The sequence below is a fragment of the Papaver somniferum genome, chromosome 2 (assembly GCF_003573695.1).
Source record: "Papaver somniferum cultivar HN1 chromosome 2, ASM357369v1, whole genome shotgun sequence".
Classification (NCBI taxonomy): Eukaryota; Viridiplantae; Streptophyta; class Magnoliopsida; order Ranunculales; family Papaveraceae; genus Papaver; species Papaver somniferum.
The window spans coordinates 88,648,618-88,665,067 of record NC_039359.1 but is presented as its reverse complement, the minus strand read 5'-3'; the positions used below and the strand labels follow the sequence as shown (position 1 = coordinate 88,665,067).

The window sequence follows — 16,450 nt, the reverse complement described above, 5'->3', positions numbered from 1 at the left end:
AGATAAGTAAACGAAACAACACTTAGGATTTCGGCTATCAGGAGATGTACCCCTTAAGTCAACTAATGAAATTGATGAGTATCAAGAGAAATCTCCATATTATTGCATGTCATGATTATCAAGAGAAATCTCCAGATTATTGCATGTCGCTACGATAAGTACAACATTAATTGTTTCTTCTCAGAATGGTAGTGGTCAGATGAGTCATCAAGTGTAGAAACAAGTTGTTTTCCTAGCGTATTTCTTTATATCAAGACATTCATTAGCCAAATGGTCAAATCCTTTACACTTTAATCACCGAGGCATACCTTCGTCGTCATTTTCTTGAAAATTCTTATCATTAGGATGAACACGATCAGGTGATCTGTTTGATGAAAATGAAGGTGTTTGAGAGAATCATCTATTTATGCTTCTCAAAAGATCTCTAAACTATTTTGTATTTAAGGACACATTAACATCAAAATCTTCATATAATTATTTTTTTATCAAAATATCAAAAATATGTCTTAAAAAGCGGGGGTCTAACAACCACACCCAATATTCCGCATAGCAATGTGTATGGACTAACTCCAGTATACTTTCAAGAGAATCAACTAGACATACAGACTCAATTTTAAGAAAAGTATATCAAAGAGTTCTATTTTTGTTTCTTAATGTAATCAACAAATCAAACAGATAGAAATCCATGAGCCTGATTATTATAAGAAACAACTTGGACGGTATCAAAAACCAATATCCAAGTGTCAATCAATTTAATCAACAACCAAAGGTTGGATTCACAACTGATTGAACTTACGCACAACCTGTGATATTTCAATTATATAAACAAATATAATGTGGAAAAGAAATAACACAGACACCAGAAGTTTTGTTAACGAGGAAACCGCAAATGTAGAAAAACCCTGAGACATAGTCCAAATTTGAACACCACACTATATTAATCCGCTACAGACACTAGCCTACTCCAAGTTAACTTCGGACTGGAATGTAGTTGAGCCCTAACCAATCTCACAGTGATCAAGGTACAGTCGCGTTCCTTACGCCTCTAGAACGACGCCGGATTCTGCACACTTGATTCCCTTAACCGGTCTCACCCACAACTAAGATTTTCTACGACCCAAAGTCGAAGACCTGATAAACCAATCTGTCTCACACAAAAAAGTCTATTGAATAGATAAATCTGTCTCCCACAGATATACCTATGAATTTTGTTCTGTCTTTTGATAAATCAAGGTGAAAAGGAACCAATTGATATACCGGACTTATATTCCCAAATAACAGCCTAGAAATATCAATCACCTCACAACAATGTTAATCGTATGGTAGCGAAACAAGATATTGCGGAATCACAAATGATGAGACGAAGATGTTTGTGACTACTTTTTATCTTGCTTATCGTAGATTAAACTTCGAGCAAATCTTAGAGAAGATAGTACTCAACACAATAGAAAACAACAAGATCAGAACATGCAACTACAGAGAAAATAATTGGGCCTGGCTTCACAATCCCAATGAAGTCTTTCAGTCGTTAACGTACAAGGTTTTGGAAAAACCTAAGGTTAAAGGAGAATCGACTTTAGTCGCAACTAGTCTCACACAAGAGGTGTGGGGATTATGTTTTCCAGTTGCTAGAGTTATCCCTTGTATAGTCTTCAAATCAGGGTTTATAATCAATGTTACCTTGGTAACAAAGCATTCAATATTCACCATTAGATGAAAACTTGATTAGACTCAAGATAATATCTTTCAACCGTTAGATCGAACTTAGCTTGTTATACACAAATGAAAAGTGACTTCATTTAGATATGAGTAACAGTACCAAAGCGTGTACACCTTTGTTGGCTCAACAATAGTTAACCGAAGTTAGCCATATGAACACTTTCATATCAACCACATTCATCTTAACCATAACTAGTTCAAATGACTCAAATTAAACTAGTTTTAGAGTTTTTCAATTTTTTATATTCTCATAAAAGTATACAAGACACAATTGAAGCAAAATCGATTTTGATTCACTCGAATCAATTCATTAACATTATAGCCACGGTTTGCAAAAGATTGCATTTGTTAGAGCATAGCTCGATCGAACCCACCAAGCGTTGGTATGTCAAGTTTGGTTATCATATTTTAGTGAATCAAAACTCATGTTAGGATTCATTGATTATGTGCTAGAGTCAACTTCGTATATGTTAGCTTGAAAGTATTAGGATAATGAGACTTTACAAGTATTGCGAAGACTTGAAGATGTGAAGAAGCAAGGAGCTACAACAACAACATCATCCTTCCACTTGAGGTTACTGATATTTTACTTGAACTGTTTCATTCCCTAACTTATCTTTCAAGTCGTGCATATTGAAAACAAAACTGCGAAGTGTTTGAACTCTAGATAGACATAGTATTAAGGAATACAATACGAGGTTTATTGCTTAACCATTAAAATTTGTAGATAAGACATCGCCACAATAATTTGAATGCTATTGTTATGTATGGGTATGAGCTGAGGATTTCATCTTAGGGAACAATGTTTATCATGTGTTCTGAGGAAGTAAATTCATGAACTTGGTTTGCGAATCGAAAAGGAAATCACCAGGTGTTATTGGTATTGTTATTCATTGCATATCTTTTGAACAACCAATATGTGTGATTAGTATAAACGTTCATGAATTGTTTGTGTTCTTGGTAAAACTATTCACAAAGGCCTGACTTATATATGGTATGACTTTTATTAGTGAAACCGATCTTAATTAATCACCTGAGATGGTATGATCGAGTTTGTGATTTTATGTCTGACCAAAACTGGGAAAAGGGGAACCGATCCTAGTAAGAGGTGCAGTACATCACAAAGGGGAATTGAAAGGGGAACCGATCCTATGGACATGTGCAACACTTTTTTAGGAAAAGGGGAACCGATCCTATGAACATGTGCAACACATATAAGTTAGATACCATATATATGTGGGGAACCGATCCTACTACCTAGTCAACCGAATTTTGGAAAACTAGCGTGACTATGCACAATACTCACATGGAAGGTAGAACCAAAACTTGTTTTGGTAGAACCGTTACACCCATGTTTTTTGATTGAATGTTATTTTATCAATCACATAGTTCTTGAAAGTCAGATGAACCAATTCTAAACTTGTTTGGAAGTGTGGCAAATCAGTTTCAAGGTTGTAAGTATGAAAGAGGACTTACAAAGTAAGGATGTCGACATACTTTGAACACGTGTTGTGAATGTTTATTATTTAATTGTTCAAAGTTATTCCTTAATATCTAAGGGAAGAGAATCCCCAGATCGAAACATAAATAAGTTAAGAATCTTTTAATTAAGGTTATTAATTTTATTTTTAGGAAAATAAGAATTAGTAATGTGCATTTACTAATTAGAGATTTCGATCATTATTTTTGGACATAGCATTTCCAGGAATTATGGAAACCGAATTTGTGCCTTAATGAATATCTTGAGAATATTTTTGGTTTTGGAAATTCCTTGGTGTCCAAACTTCCTAGTATATATTACTTGAAGTTTGCATTTCTAGCAAACTAATCCTTCTTAACATCAAACTACCTCTTGTTGTGCTGCTACTGGTGAAGCCGCCTATTCGGAGAGGAGAGTAACCTAATTAGGCGAAATCTCTTATGGTCGCTCAGTTTAAAGTCTTATTTGGGATTGAGAAGCTCTATTAGTACCGTTGGTGGGAAACTAGATAATTGCGATTTATCTTTTATTTTCGATTGATTTGATTGACTAACGGTGGTTGAACTTTGATTACACCTAGTTAGTTTATGCTTGAGGATCTTCTCTTCTGATATAAGATTCACTCAAACTAGCTCAGATTTTTGACAGGGATCTTTAGACTGTTTATAGTTCTAAAGACAATCTTGTGATAATCCATTGTTAACAGACTCCGTTCTGTGCGTGATTGATCACAAGAGATTCAAGTGATTGTGTGCAGGTATTTATTGAAGATCTAAGAATATTTGAAGACAAAGAAGAGTTTGAAGATTTCTGATTTGGGGTTCATAATCTTTGGTGTGCACAATACTTGTTTCGGTAAAAAGAGGATCCAATTAATAATCGGTTTTATCCCTGTGATATAATTGGATTAATTAATTGAGTATATAGGCATCAGCACAATTCTTTGAATTAAGAGTGTTGATCACAAAATCTTAAGGATTATTTTTGTAATTGAACATAAGATAGATCCAAGGACCTGACGAAGGAGTTTATGTTAAGATAAACAGAAGAGCCTTTGTCCGACTCATATCACTTGGTTGAAGAGAGTTGATACCAAACATATTTGTTGTTCCTTTACTATTTGGAATACGAACCAAAGGAATTGTTTCAAATACGTGACTTATTTATAAGTTGGAGGCGTTGGAATACAGACGGAACTAGGTGAACTATAGGTTTAGTTGCTTGGTCTCAACTATACGAAGTTAGCTGTAATTTTGTGTAGCGGCTTAATCCTGAGAGTATTCAATTATTGACAAGGTCCCGGGGTTTTTCTGCATTTGCGGTTTTCTCGTTAACAAAATCTTGTTGTGTCATTTACTTTTATTTTCCGTATTATAATTGTTTTATTATAATTAAAGTAAATCACACAAACGTTAATTCCTATTTACTTGATAAGTGAATCCTATTGTGTTTGGTCAAGTCCGAACCTTTTTATCAAGTAAATATACTTCGTTGTTTTATTGTCTCGATCTCGTATCCATAGACGATCACACGAAGTGTGAACCGATTAGTTGCATTGTCTCAACTCAATCCGTAGACAATCACTTTCGGAGAATGGACTTATAGGCAGGAAAAGTTTTAGATTGAGGTATATTTGGGTACCCTCGTCTTTTCAATTGGTATCAGAGCAGGCAAACACGAAAAGATCTAACAATCTGTGTTTGGTGCGATCCAACCTATAAGAAATTGAATCTATGTCTGATTTAGTTAACGCTATGCAAGAGTATGACTACTCAAAGGTTGAAGATGTTATTACTTTGTTGACTCATGATCCAGGAGTTACGAAAACATCTATGTCTATCTCTGATGAAAGAGATGATGCTGATAAAGAGTTGGTAAAACTCCTAAAGCCTATACAATCTCTGTCTTCTAAAGTACTAATTTTAAAGACAGATTTAAATCTTCTTAAACAGGAGATCAGAGAAAAAGGCATTCAACTGAATTGTATAGCCAAAGAGAAAATGGATCTTGCTGTCAAACTAGAGGCTCTTGGTAAATCTCTTACAGATAAAGAGACACATCCTATGATTCTAACTAATGATGTTGTTGTGATTTCTTCTGATGAGGAAACTAAAAGTCCTTGCTCGACTTTTACAGACTGTGATAAAATCGTTTCAATCACATCTGAAACATATCAAGATGATGGTGGTTTGTCTAACTATATCAAGTTAGAAGAGGATGAGAAACCAACTTCTAGATCTATTGATGATCAAACGAAATCTTGTCCAAAGGAAACTTTGAACCAATTCCGTGATGGTGATCTTAAGAAATACAACTTTCAGTCACTTGACAAGAAACTTATACTTCTTCAACATACGGTGGTAAAATTTTTGAAGGAAGTTTCTTGTGTTAAAAAACTGAAAGATCATTCCTCAGTAGAAAGACAGATTATACCACATCCCGATAAGATCAACTCAAAAGAGTCAGAGGAAATAGTTGATAATCGCTTCTGGAAAAAGGTTCCTCCTCACCCATATCGAAACAAGTGTTTTGATGAAGAAGGACTCCAGAAGGAAGGGAAAGAGAGAATCTCTGCCAAAAGAAACAATCAGGAATTTCTGATAGTTGTTTCAGACAATCACACTAATAATAAGGAAGTCCTCAGAATGAGAAAATCTTATGAAAATCTCATTGAAAGAATTAAGAGAGATTTATCTATCTCTGAAAATTCTCACATCAGTACAGTTTCTCCACATGATCATATCTCTAGAGTTAGAAAAGATCATCGTCTTGGGAGAAATTATTTTGGGCAGAAATTCCCAAAGAGAAACATGAACCATGTTTCTGATATTCACTATAAGATGGAAAAAGCTTACTCCGATGCAACTTAGTTGTATCAAAATTATGCATTCTCATCCTTTTTCGTGCTCATACTCTTGGATGGGAAAGGCACAATAAAACAGGAGCACATATGTTTTGTGTAGTTGTTTATCAAAAAAATTATGTGACACTCTATGGATAGATGTGAATCCATGGATGTTGGAAAAAATGTTCATGTTTATCATGATCTTCCAAAAAGAGGTTTTATTTAGAATTTTAATAAACCTTCCAGCTTGAGAAGTTCGGACTAAGGAAACGAAATATATTCTTTAATATTTTCGGATTCTCTTGAGGTCTTTTGGTCCGAAAGTTGTCTTTCTTAAAAAGAGAAACTTTCTCTTGCCTGTATTCGGAAATCCTGATCAATCCTTTTATATTTATTTATTCATAACCGAGCATACCTCCAATAACTCGCAGTGTCTCAAAGTCTAATAAGGAGGAAGCTCAATAGGTTAAGGATTTTCAAGGAATCAATAGAGAAATGAAGAAGAAAAGGATCATGTCTGATTATGATTCTGATAGTTCAGTTGGATCACAAGATAAGTCATGTCTGTTGGATTTCAACAAACAAGATCCAACCAAATCCAAGTGGATTCGTTCTGATTGTATGTCTCAATATATCCAAGGTTTTGATGAACTAGAACTAATCTTGTTATGACTATTCAACATCAAGATTAGGTAAAAGAAAAAATTGAAGGAACAATAGGAGTTCTTGCTAAACTCAAAGTTCTAATTGAGGAACTTGAGAAACAAGAAGTGGTTGCAGACAAGTCTCTTGAGACATGCTTTAAGAGTTTGAACACTGAAGAGACCTCAGTGAACAACAAGAGTACCATTAGAGATTAAGTTATATGCTGTAATACTTAATCTAGTAAAATAGACATCAATTTTTGATTTCTTTCAATGATTGTATCGGTCTATTATGAATAAAATTATTTAATTTATAATTTTTCTTGTGATAGTTTTCGGTTTACACAACTTGTGCCTGAGTGCTTTTATATTATTGCTATATATGTTTATGAGCTGTTTGATTTCAGTTTTATTACCTTGATATTCGATCTCATAATGTTGTGAACCCTTGTGGTTTGGGTGACTTTTTGATTCAACGGGATTAAGTTCTAGCCCATGTTGGTAGGCTTTATTAAAGAATCATGAGGGGTTCTGGTAGAAACAATATGTGAAAAAGTCACAATATGTTGAATCGGTTTTGGTTTAGCATAAAAGCATATGTGTTTCGACGGTTTTCAACTTTTGCTTGCAATTGTTAAAATCGGTTTTCAACCTTTCTCTGGTAAAGGTTGGCTGTTGTTATTCTTTTGTTTTGCATAAGGATGACAACATAATGATATTTCGATATCAATTCTCCCTGGATGCAAACATATTAGAGAAGTGGATGCGAAATTTGAGATAACAATATTGTTAGTTAATTGTTTTCCTATTTTAGAAAAGCCTGATTTTATTTCATATATATTTATTTCTTTTTCTTAAAAAAAATTCGGTACAATTGATGTTTATTCCATTATGTGTGTATGGATGTATGTGTGATTCAATTGGTTCTGGTTAAGAAAAACTATTGTTATATTGCTTTGTTGTATGGCATCATTTGTTTAGGCTTACAAAATTTCAGTGCAATTGCGTGATGTGATTCGTAGATAGTGGTAAAAGTGGTTCGATTCTCAGACTTGTGAAGGATATTAATTAGACTTAAATTCTAATATTAAAACAGAAAAATCACTAAAAATTATAGCAAACTCAATAAAAGATGATATCAATACTAAAAGAAACACAGAGGCTAAGATTCCACTATTTTCCAAGTTCAAAGTGATTAAACCAATACTTATATTTATGCAAATTTCTTGTTTAATTTGATTCTAAAATATTGCAACAAGTAGATTTTAAAAAGTAATAATTGTAAATACCAAGTATGAAGCATCAAAAGTCTTAAAACTAAGCATACTCCATCAAAATAGATCACAATCACTCAAATAAAAATCATATTCAATAATAGTTCAATGCAAATAATCATATAATTGTTGCAAATAAAAAGATAAAATAGAATATACCACTTTTTGTTGGAAAAAATAGCTTCCTCTATCACCTCAGCAATGGGGTTTAGCTCCTCATATTAATCATGATCTCAAAATGTGTGTTTGTTGCTCAAAAGATGATTAAAATAGTGAAAAGTAATAACACAGACTGTTTGCAACAGTGTAATGGTGTTGCAAAACAGCTGTTACAATGGAATTGTTACAGAAAAACTGTTGCTTTGTCACTGATTTTAAGACCCTAGAATAAGACTGCCCTGAACAGCTTAATGTTCTTCAGCTGTTAAACAACGACACTTTTCTGCGACTGTCTACCGAGCGCCAATGTTCTTCGAGTTCTTCTTCTTCAGCAGCAGTAGAAACAGAGTTTGGTAAAGCTCTGATTTTTTCTTCTCTGGCTCTCCTTAGGTTCCCAAACTCTCGACACCTCTTCTATATGACCCAAGACATCCATTTATATCAAAAATACCGATTAAATCTCTCCCAAATCTTCTAAAATCTCTTTCCTTCTCTTCACGGCCAAGTTGCGAAAATTTCTTGTTTTAGGATTTCTACGCGTTTTTGAGCTTTCCTTTTTATTCAAAACTCTTCCTTAGATAGATACAAATCTTTGGGAAGGTTTACAGCGCTTTAATCTCTCTAAAATTCTTTAAAACAGGTCACACACGTGACTTTCCATATTTTCTTGTTGTGAGAAAAACCGTCGATTGAGCCAATTCTAATCGATTTAAACACCCATATAAGATTCCTAGATCCATAAGGAGTCTATCCTATGAAAATCAGAGGTTTAATCGACCTCAAACTCCTTCAAATCACGATTGCCAAAACTGCTCTTTAACTGCATTTTTTTCCCGCCAAAAACCTGTTTTTTGAACGTTGAAGATGGTTTCCCCTTATCCATAGTAGGGGTGCGATTAGCAACTTCCTGGAATTGGGATGCCCCTTAGTAATTAGCTGTTACAATGGAACTGTTACAGAAAAACTGTGCTTTGTCACTGATTTTAAGACCCTAGAATAAGACTTCCCTGAACAGCTTAATGTTCTTCAGCATTTAAACAACGACACTTTTCTGCGACTGTCTACCGAGCGCCAATGTTCTTCGCGTTCTTCTTCTTCAGCAGAAGCAGCAGCAGAAACAGAGTTTGGTAAAGCTCTGATTTCTTCTTCTCTGGCTCTCCTTAGGTTCCCAAACTCTCGACACCTCTTCTATATGACCCAAGACATTTATTTATATCAAAAATACCGATTAAATCTCTCCCAAATCTTCCAAAATATCTTTCCTTCTATTCACGGCCAAGTTGCGATAATTTTTTGTTTTAGGATTTCTACGCGTTTCTGAGCTTTCCTTTTTATTCTAAACTCTTCCTTAGATAGACAAAAATCTTTGGGAAGGTTTACAGCGCTTTAATCTCTCTAAAATTCCCTAAAACAGGTCACACACGTGACTTTCCATATTTTCTTGTTGTGAGAAAAATCCGTCGATTGAGCCCATTCTAATCGATTTAAACACCCGTATCAGATTCCTAGACCCATAAGGAGTCTATCCTATGAAAATCATAGGTTTAATCGACCTCAAACTCCTTCAAATCACGATTGCAACTGCTCTTTAACTGCATTTTTTTCCCGCCAAAAACCTGATTTTTGAACGTTGAAGATGGTTGCCCCTTATCCAGAGTAGGAGTGCGATTAGAAACTTCCTGGAAATGGGATGCCCCTTAGTAATTAGGTTACCCCTTATCCAAAGTGAGAGTCCGAATAACAAATGTCCTCTGGGTGCTTTCCGACAACTTTTCCTTTTTTTTTTCGAGCCATTTTTTTTCCAAAAATGTTTATTGGCCAAAAATACCTACAAATAAATAAAACACCATAATAAGTACAAAAATGAGCCCGAACAACATATAGAATCGAGAAAAATCGGACACAAAAATGTGTCTATCAAATACCCCAAAACCTATTATTTGCTAGTCCTCGAGCAAAAATAAAATAGAAATAAAATCCTAACTCACTGTCGCAGGCATCGTCGATTGCATTTAGCATATGCAATAAGCCTTTAAACTCCTAGGTGTCCCTAGTGGCGGAGTGTTGTCTCCGGAGGGCTTACCAGAGGTATACCCACAAAACCTTTTTACTACAGACCCTAGCTGTCTACACAGAACCTTGGAAGGCACTAAAGAATCTCCTTGGTTGGCATACTTATTGACTACAGGAGGAAGTACCCTGATGCGAAATTCCAACTGTTGTACACGAGTTTGCACTCAAGCATACTAAAATTCATATGAAGTGACAGAGCTCTACTCACATAGTCACACTATGGACATCAATATCCGGAGTCAAAACTAATCACATGGATAGATCAAGAAGATGGATATAGAAAAACATAGATGGTTTTGATGTTTACTAGGTGAACGGTGTTTCTCATATCTGTCTGAAGGCCTCCGCCAAAATGAACCTATCCTAATGGACAGAGATACTAGTCTGACTAATATCAACACACTGGCATATACAAGGGAACCAGTGATTGATAATCCTAACTCTAGGTCAACACAACTGCCATATACAAGGGTTCCAGTGGTCGACTTTATTGAATTTATTCCAGTTGGTCTGATGGTCTGGTCATTTTTTTTTTTTTGTATCTCAATCACTCTAATTCACCCTAGCATTGGTAACAACTTGAATCGTGAGCCCCACCTAATCACTTAGAGAAACATAGTTTAAAACAAAACAAAATAAAAACAGAAGTGAAAAGGACTCAACGAGATATGGTGAAACTATCATGTTATTTCTAACACCTGAGCTCTGTGCTTTTATGAATAGACTCTTTAGATGTTGCCATCTAGTCAGATTGGTTCCTCAACTCCTACAACCAAAATGCTTCCATCCACTTAGATTGGTTAGTGCCATCCTTAATAGGGATAAATTTCTAGGCTCTGGAGTTTATTTATTGCAACGAAAAGGTAACAAAAAGTTCTACCCCACCCCCAAACTTAAATCTAACATTGTCCTCAATGTTTCTAATCAAATAATAGTACCAAAAATATAAGTAACAAGAGGAAATAGTAAAGAGAGAAGTCGGAAAGATAGTACCTGGGTGAAGTGTAACCAAAAACCTAAAAAAATATTATACAACATACAAAATCGCCTCGATGGTCAATCAAGGTAAACAGGGTCCTCCAGAGGGACCTCCTCAACATCACCTGTAGGAAAAGGCTCTAAAAAGGGCTTCAATCGCTGACCGTTAACCTTCGAAGAACTACTACCATCTGGTGTCTCAATCTCAACAGCGCCATGAGGAAAAACAGTACGGACCACAAAAGGACCGGTCCACCGAGAGCGCAACTTCCCGGGGAATAGATGCAAACGAGTGTCATACAGAAGAACTTTTTGACCTGGAGAAAATGACTTTCGTAAAATATTCCTATCATGCACAAGTTTCATTTTGTTCTTATACTCCTTAGCACTATCGTATGCATCTCTACGAATCTCGTCCAACTCATTGAGCTGGAGCTTTCTTTGAGCTCCTGCCTTGTCAAGTGAAAAGTTTAAGTTCTTAATAGCCCAATAGGCTCGATGCTCTAACTCAACAGGCAGGTGACATGCCTTGCCAAACACTAAACGATAAGGTGACATTCCAATGGGTGTCTTAAACGCAGTACGGTAAGCCCATAAGGCATCAGTAAGCCTCGACGACCAGTCTTTCCTATTTGGATTAACTGTTTTCTCTAGAATACGTTTAATTTCCCTATTGGAAACCTCTACCTGACCACTAGTCTGAGGGTGATATGGGGTTGCTACTTTATGGGTAATACCGTATTGTTTCATTAAAAGAGAAAACGGTCTATTACAAAAGTGTGAACCTCCATCACTAATTATAGCTCGCGGCGTACCAAAACGTGTAAGTATATTCTCTTTCAAAAACTGGACTACGACCCTGTGGTCATTCGTTCTACACGGAACCGCCTCAACCCACTTAGACACATAGTCTACAGCGACAAGTATGTAAAGATAACCAAACGAAATAGGAAATGGACCCATAAAATCAATGCCCCACACATCAAAGACCTCAATCACTAAAATAGGGTTCAAAGGCATCATATTTCTACGGGAAATGGTTCCTAACTTCTGGCAACGCTCACAAGAAACACAATGACTATGGGAATCTTTAAACAACGAAGGCCAGTAAAATCCACACTGCAAAATCTTAGCAGCAGTCTTCTTAGCACTAAAATGACCCCCACATGCATGTTCATGACAAAAGGAGATAATACTAGACTGGTCACTCTCAGATACACATCTCCTAATAATCTGGTCCGGACAATACTTAAACAGATAAGGATCGTCCCAAAAGAAATGCTTAACCTCGGCTAAAAACCTAGAACGATCTTGCTTACCCCAATGTTGAGGGGTTCGACCAGTAACAAGATAATTCACTATATTTGCATACCAAGGTGATTGGGAAACAGAGAACAATTGTTCATCAGGAAAGCTATCCCTTATAGGAAGGGAATCACTAGGGGAACTAACAACTAGCCTAGACAAGTGATCTGCTACTACATTTTCTGCACCCTTTTTGTCTCTAATGTCTGGGGAAAATTCCTGTAACAATAGGATCCATCTAATCAATCTAGGTTTGGTATCCTTCTTAGATAAAAGGTATTTCAAAGCAGCATGATCTGTATAGATTATGATCTTAGAACCTAATAGGTAGGACCTAAACTTATCCAAGGCAAACACGATGGCTAAAAGTTCCTTCTCGGTAGTTGTGTAGTTCATTTGGGCATCATTCAGAGTTTTGCTAGCATAATAAATCACATGAAGTAATTTGTTTTCGTTGTCCTAAAACGACGCCTATAGCATAATCTGAAGAATCACACATAATCTCAAAGGGTAGGTTCCAGTTAGGTGCCTGGACTATCGGGGCAGTAGTGAGTAAAGTTTTAAGCTTCTCAAAAGCCTCTAAACAAGCATCATCAAAGACAAACTTAACATCTTTTGCAAGCAAATTGCAAAGAGGTCTAGAAATCAAGCTAAAATCCTTAATGAATCGACGGTAAAAACCTGCATGCCCTAGGAATGACCTAATATCTTTTACGGTTTTTGGGACCTGTAAAGTCTTAATAAGGTCAACTTTGGCTTTGTCTACCTCTATACCCTTTGAAGAGATGATGCCCTAATACAATTCCTGATTTAACCATGAAATGGCATTTTTCCCAATTAAGCACTAAATTTTTTTCCTTACACCTAGTCAACACTAATGTCAAATGATGCAAGCACTCATCGAAAGATGAACCAAACACTGAAAAATCATCCATAAAGACCTCTAAGAACCGTTCTACCATATCAGAAAATATGCTCATCATACAACGCTGAAAAGTTGCAGGGGCATTACATAGCCCGAAAGGCATGCGTCTATACGCAAAGGTACCAAAGGGACAGGTAAAAGTGGTTTTCTCTTGGTCTTCTGGGGCAATAACGATCTGATTATAACCGGAGTAGCCATCTAAGAAGCAATAGTGACTATGTCCAGCTAATCGCTCTAGCATTTGGTCGATAAAAGGAAGGGGAAAGTGATCCTTCCTTGTGACCTTGTTCAATTTCCTATAGTCAATACACACACGCCATCCCGTGGTCACTCGGGTTGGGATTAATTCATTATTATCATTCTGGACTACAGTGATACCTGATTTCTTGGGGACAACCTGAACAGGGCTGACCCACTTACTGTCTGAAATTGGGTAAATAATACCCGCATCTAACAACTTAAGCACCTCTTTTCGAACTACCTCTTTCATGTTAGGGTTCAGTCGACGTTGCATCTCCCTAGAAGGTTTGGAGTCTTCCTCTAAATGAATCTGATGCATACACACAGTAGGACTTATACCCTTAATGTCTGCTATAGTCCACCCTAAAGCTTCCTTATTGTCTTGAAGTACATTTACTAGCCTACTTTCCTGATCACTATCCAAATTGGAAGCTACAATCACAGGTAAAGTCTCAGATGGGCCTAAAAACACATACTTTAGAGTATCGGGTAGTGGTTTAAGGTCCAACTTTGGGGGCTCTTCTAAAGAAGGAATTAGGGTCTCAGAAACTGGTAACGGTTCGAACCTAGCTTTCCATCTATCAGTGTCTAACACAGGGGTAGAATCTAATAGAGCATTCACCTGTTCAATAGTGCTATCGTCGTCAAAATCTAAACCAAAATGGGATAGACAACTTTCTAATGGGTCTTCAGACAAGATGTTTGGTAATGACTCCTGAACTAAGGCTTCTATCATGTTCACCTCCTCAACACATGTGTCATCTAGCTCATGAGGTTGCTTACTGACATTAAAAATGTTCATCTCCATAGTCATATTACCAAAAGATAAACTCATCACACCATTTCGACAGTTAATGATCGCATTAGACGTAGCTAAAAATGGGCGACCTAAAATCACAGGTATCTGGTTCTCTGGGTCAGGGACAGGTTGGGTATCTAGGACCACGAAATCCACTGGATAAATAAACTTGTCGACCTCAATAAGAACATCCTCGATAACACCTTCGAGGGATTTTAACAGACCTATCAGCTACGGCATGTCATCTGAGTAGGTTTCATTTCACCAAGTCCTAGCTGTAAGTATACATGGAATGGCATAAGTTCACACTGGCTCCTAAGTCAAGTAAATTTTTCTCTACCCTGGAAGTTACCTATTGTGCAAGCAATGGTAGGAGAACCTTGGTCTTTGTACTTTGGAGTTGTGGTGTTAAGAATGATTGAACTACGTGACTACTAAAAAGGGCTTTCTTAATGGCGCTAAGTTTTTCGCTTTTTTCGCGCGGTTTTGGACGCGCAGTATCCTGTTAAGGAACTTGGCATAAGCAGGAATTTTGCCTAATTGCATCTAATAAGGGAAGGTTTATGGTAACTTGCTTAAAAACCTCCACTATGTCATTAAAGTTCGATTCCTTCTTTGTTGGTACTAATAGCTGAGGAAATGGGGCTCTAGGCCTAAAATCAGACCTTTCAGGAACCGAATTCACATCATCAGAAACTTTATCAGTCTCTTCAGCTACTGGTCCTGAGAGGTGAGATCCTGAGGGGTGAACTACAGTTGTTCACTATCGGGCATGGTTACCTTATTGTCTACAACTCTACCACTTCTAAGGGTTCTAACAACATTCAATTGATTCGATGGTTTTGCACCTAATTCATGAACTCCTCTAGGGTTGGGTTGTGTTTGACTAGGAAACTTACCTTTTTCTCTCAAAGAATCACTTATCAGACCAACCTGGGTTTTTAACTAAACTAATAGCCTGACTATTTTTTGTCCTATCCTGTTACTAGCTTGTAGACTCTGTTCTACGGATAACTGGAATTTTGCAGTTTGCTGAGTTAACAAGGCGAGAGATTCCTCTAAACTTAGGATTTTCTTATCTGACTGATTCTGAAACTGAGCTAGTCCTGAAGGATTCTTAGTATAGCCAAAACCTGGGGGAGCATTAGAATTACTAAACTGACCTTGACTTTGGCCCTTAGACCACGAAAGGTTCGGATGGTTTCTCCAACCAGGATTATAGGTTTCTGAATATGGGTCAATCTTTTGACGGTTATCAAATCTAGTGTTATTATAAAGAGCATTGGCCTGCTCTTCAATATTCTGGCCTTCCCAAAAAGGCTCCACTCTACCACTAGTCTGGCCCACTTCTAAGGCTTCTAACCTTTTTGCTATAGCAGCAATTTTGGCATCTGATTCATAGCCTCCTTCTACCCTATTAACGTTTCCTCTACTTAAAAGAATTGTTTTCTGGGGTGCCCTACTATTTTCCCATTGCTGGGTTTTTTCGGCGATTTCATTAAAAAATTCCATCGCCGCATCAACAGTTTGGTTTTCAAATCCACCAGTGCATAGAGACTCAACCATGGTCGTTGTGGAATAATCTAAACCCTCATAAAGGATCTGAACTAGCCTAACCTTTTCTAAACCATGATGAGGACACTGGGATAATAAATCATTGAACCTTTCCAAATACCTATATAAAGATTCTCCCTCTTGTTGTGAAAATGTGCATATTTGCGTCCTAATAGACGATGTTTTGTGCCTAGGGAAAAACTTATTAAAAAAGGCAGATGTAAGTTGTTCATATGTCTCAATTGACTCGGAGTCCAAACTATACAACCACGACTTGGCCTTATCTTTCAGGGAAAATGGGAATAACCTAAGTTTCAAAGCATCATCATCTAAGCCTCTAATTCTTAGAGTACTACATATTTCCTCAAAATCTCTAACATGGTAATAAGGGTTTTCATTTTCTTTCCCTAAAAAGATTGGGAGCATCTGTAAGGTCCCAGGTTTCAGTTCATAGG

General features: G+C 36.6%; 1 pseudogene; it reads left to right on the top strand.

The window, feature by feature from the left end:
- Positions 1-16,065: 16,065 nt before the first annotated feature.
- On the top strand, positions 16,066-16,165 carry LOC113354687 (annotated as a pseudogene).
- Positions 16,166-16,450: the final 285 nt, after the last annotated feature.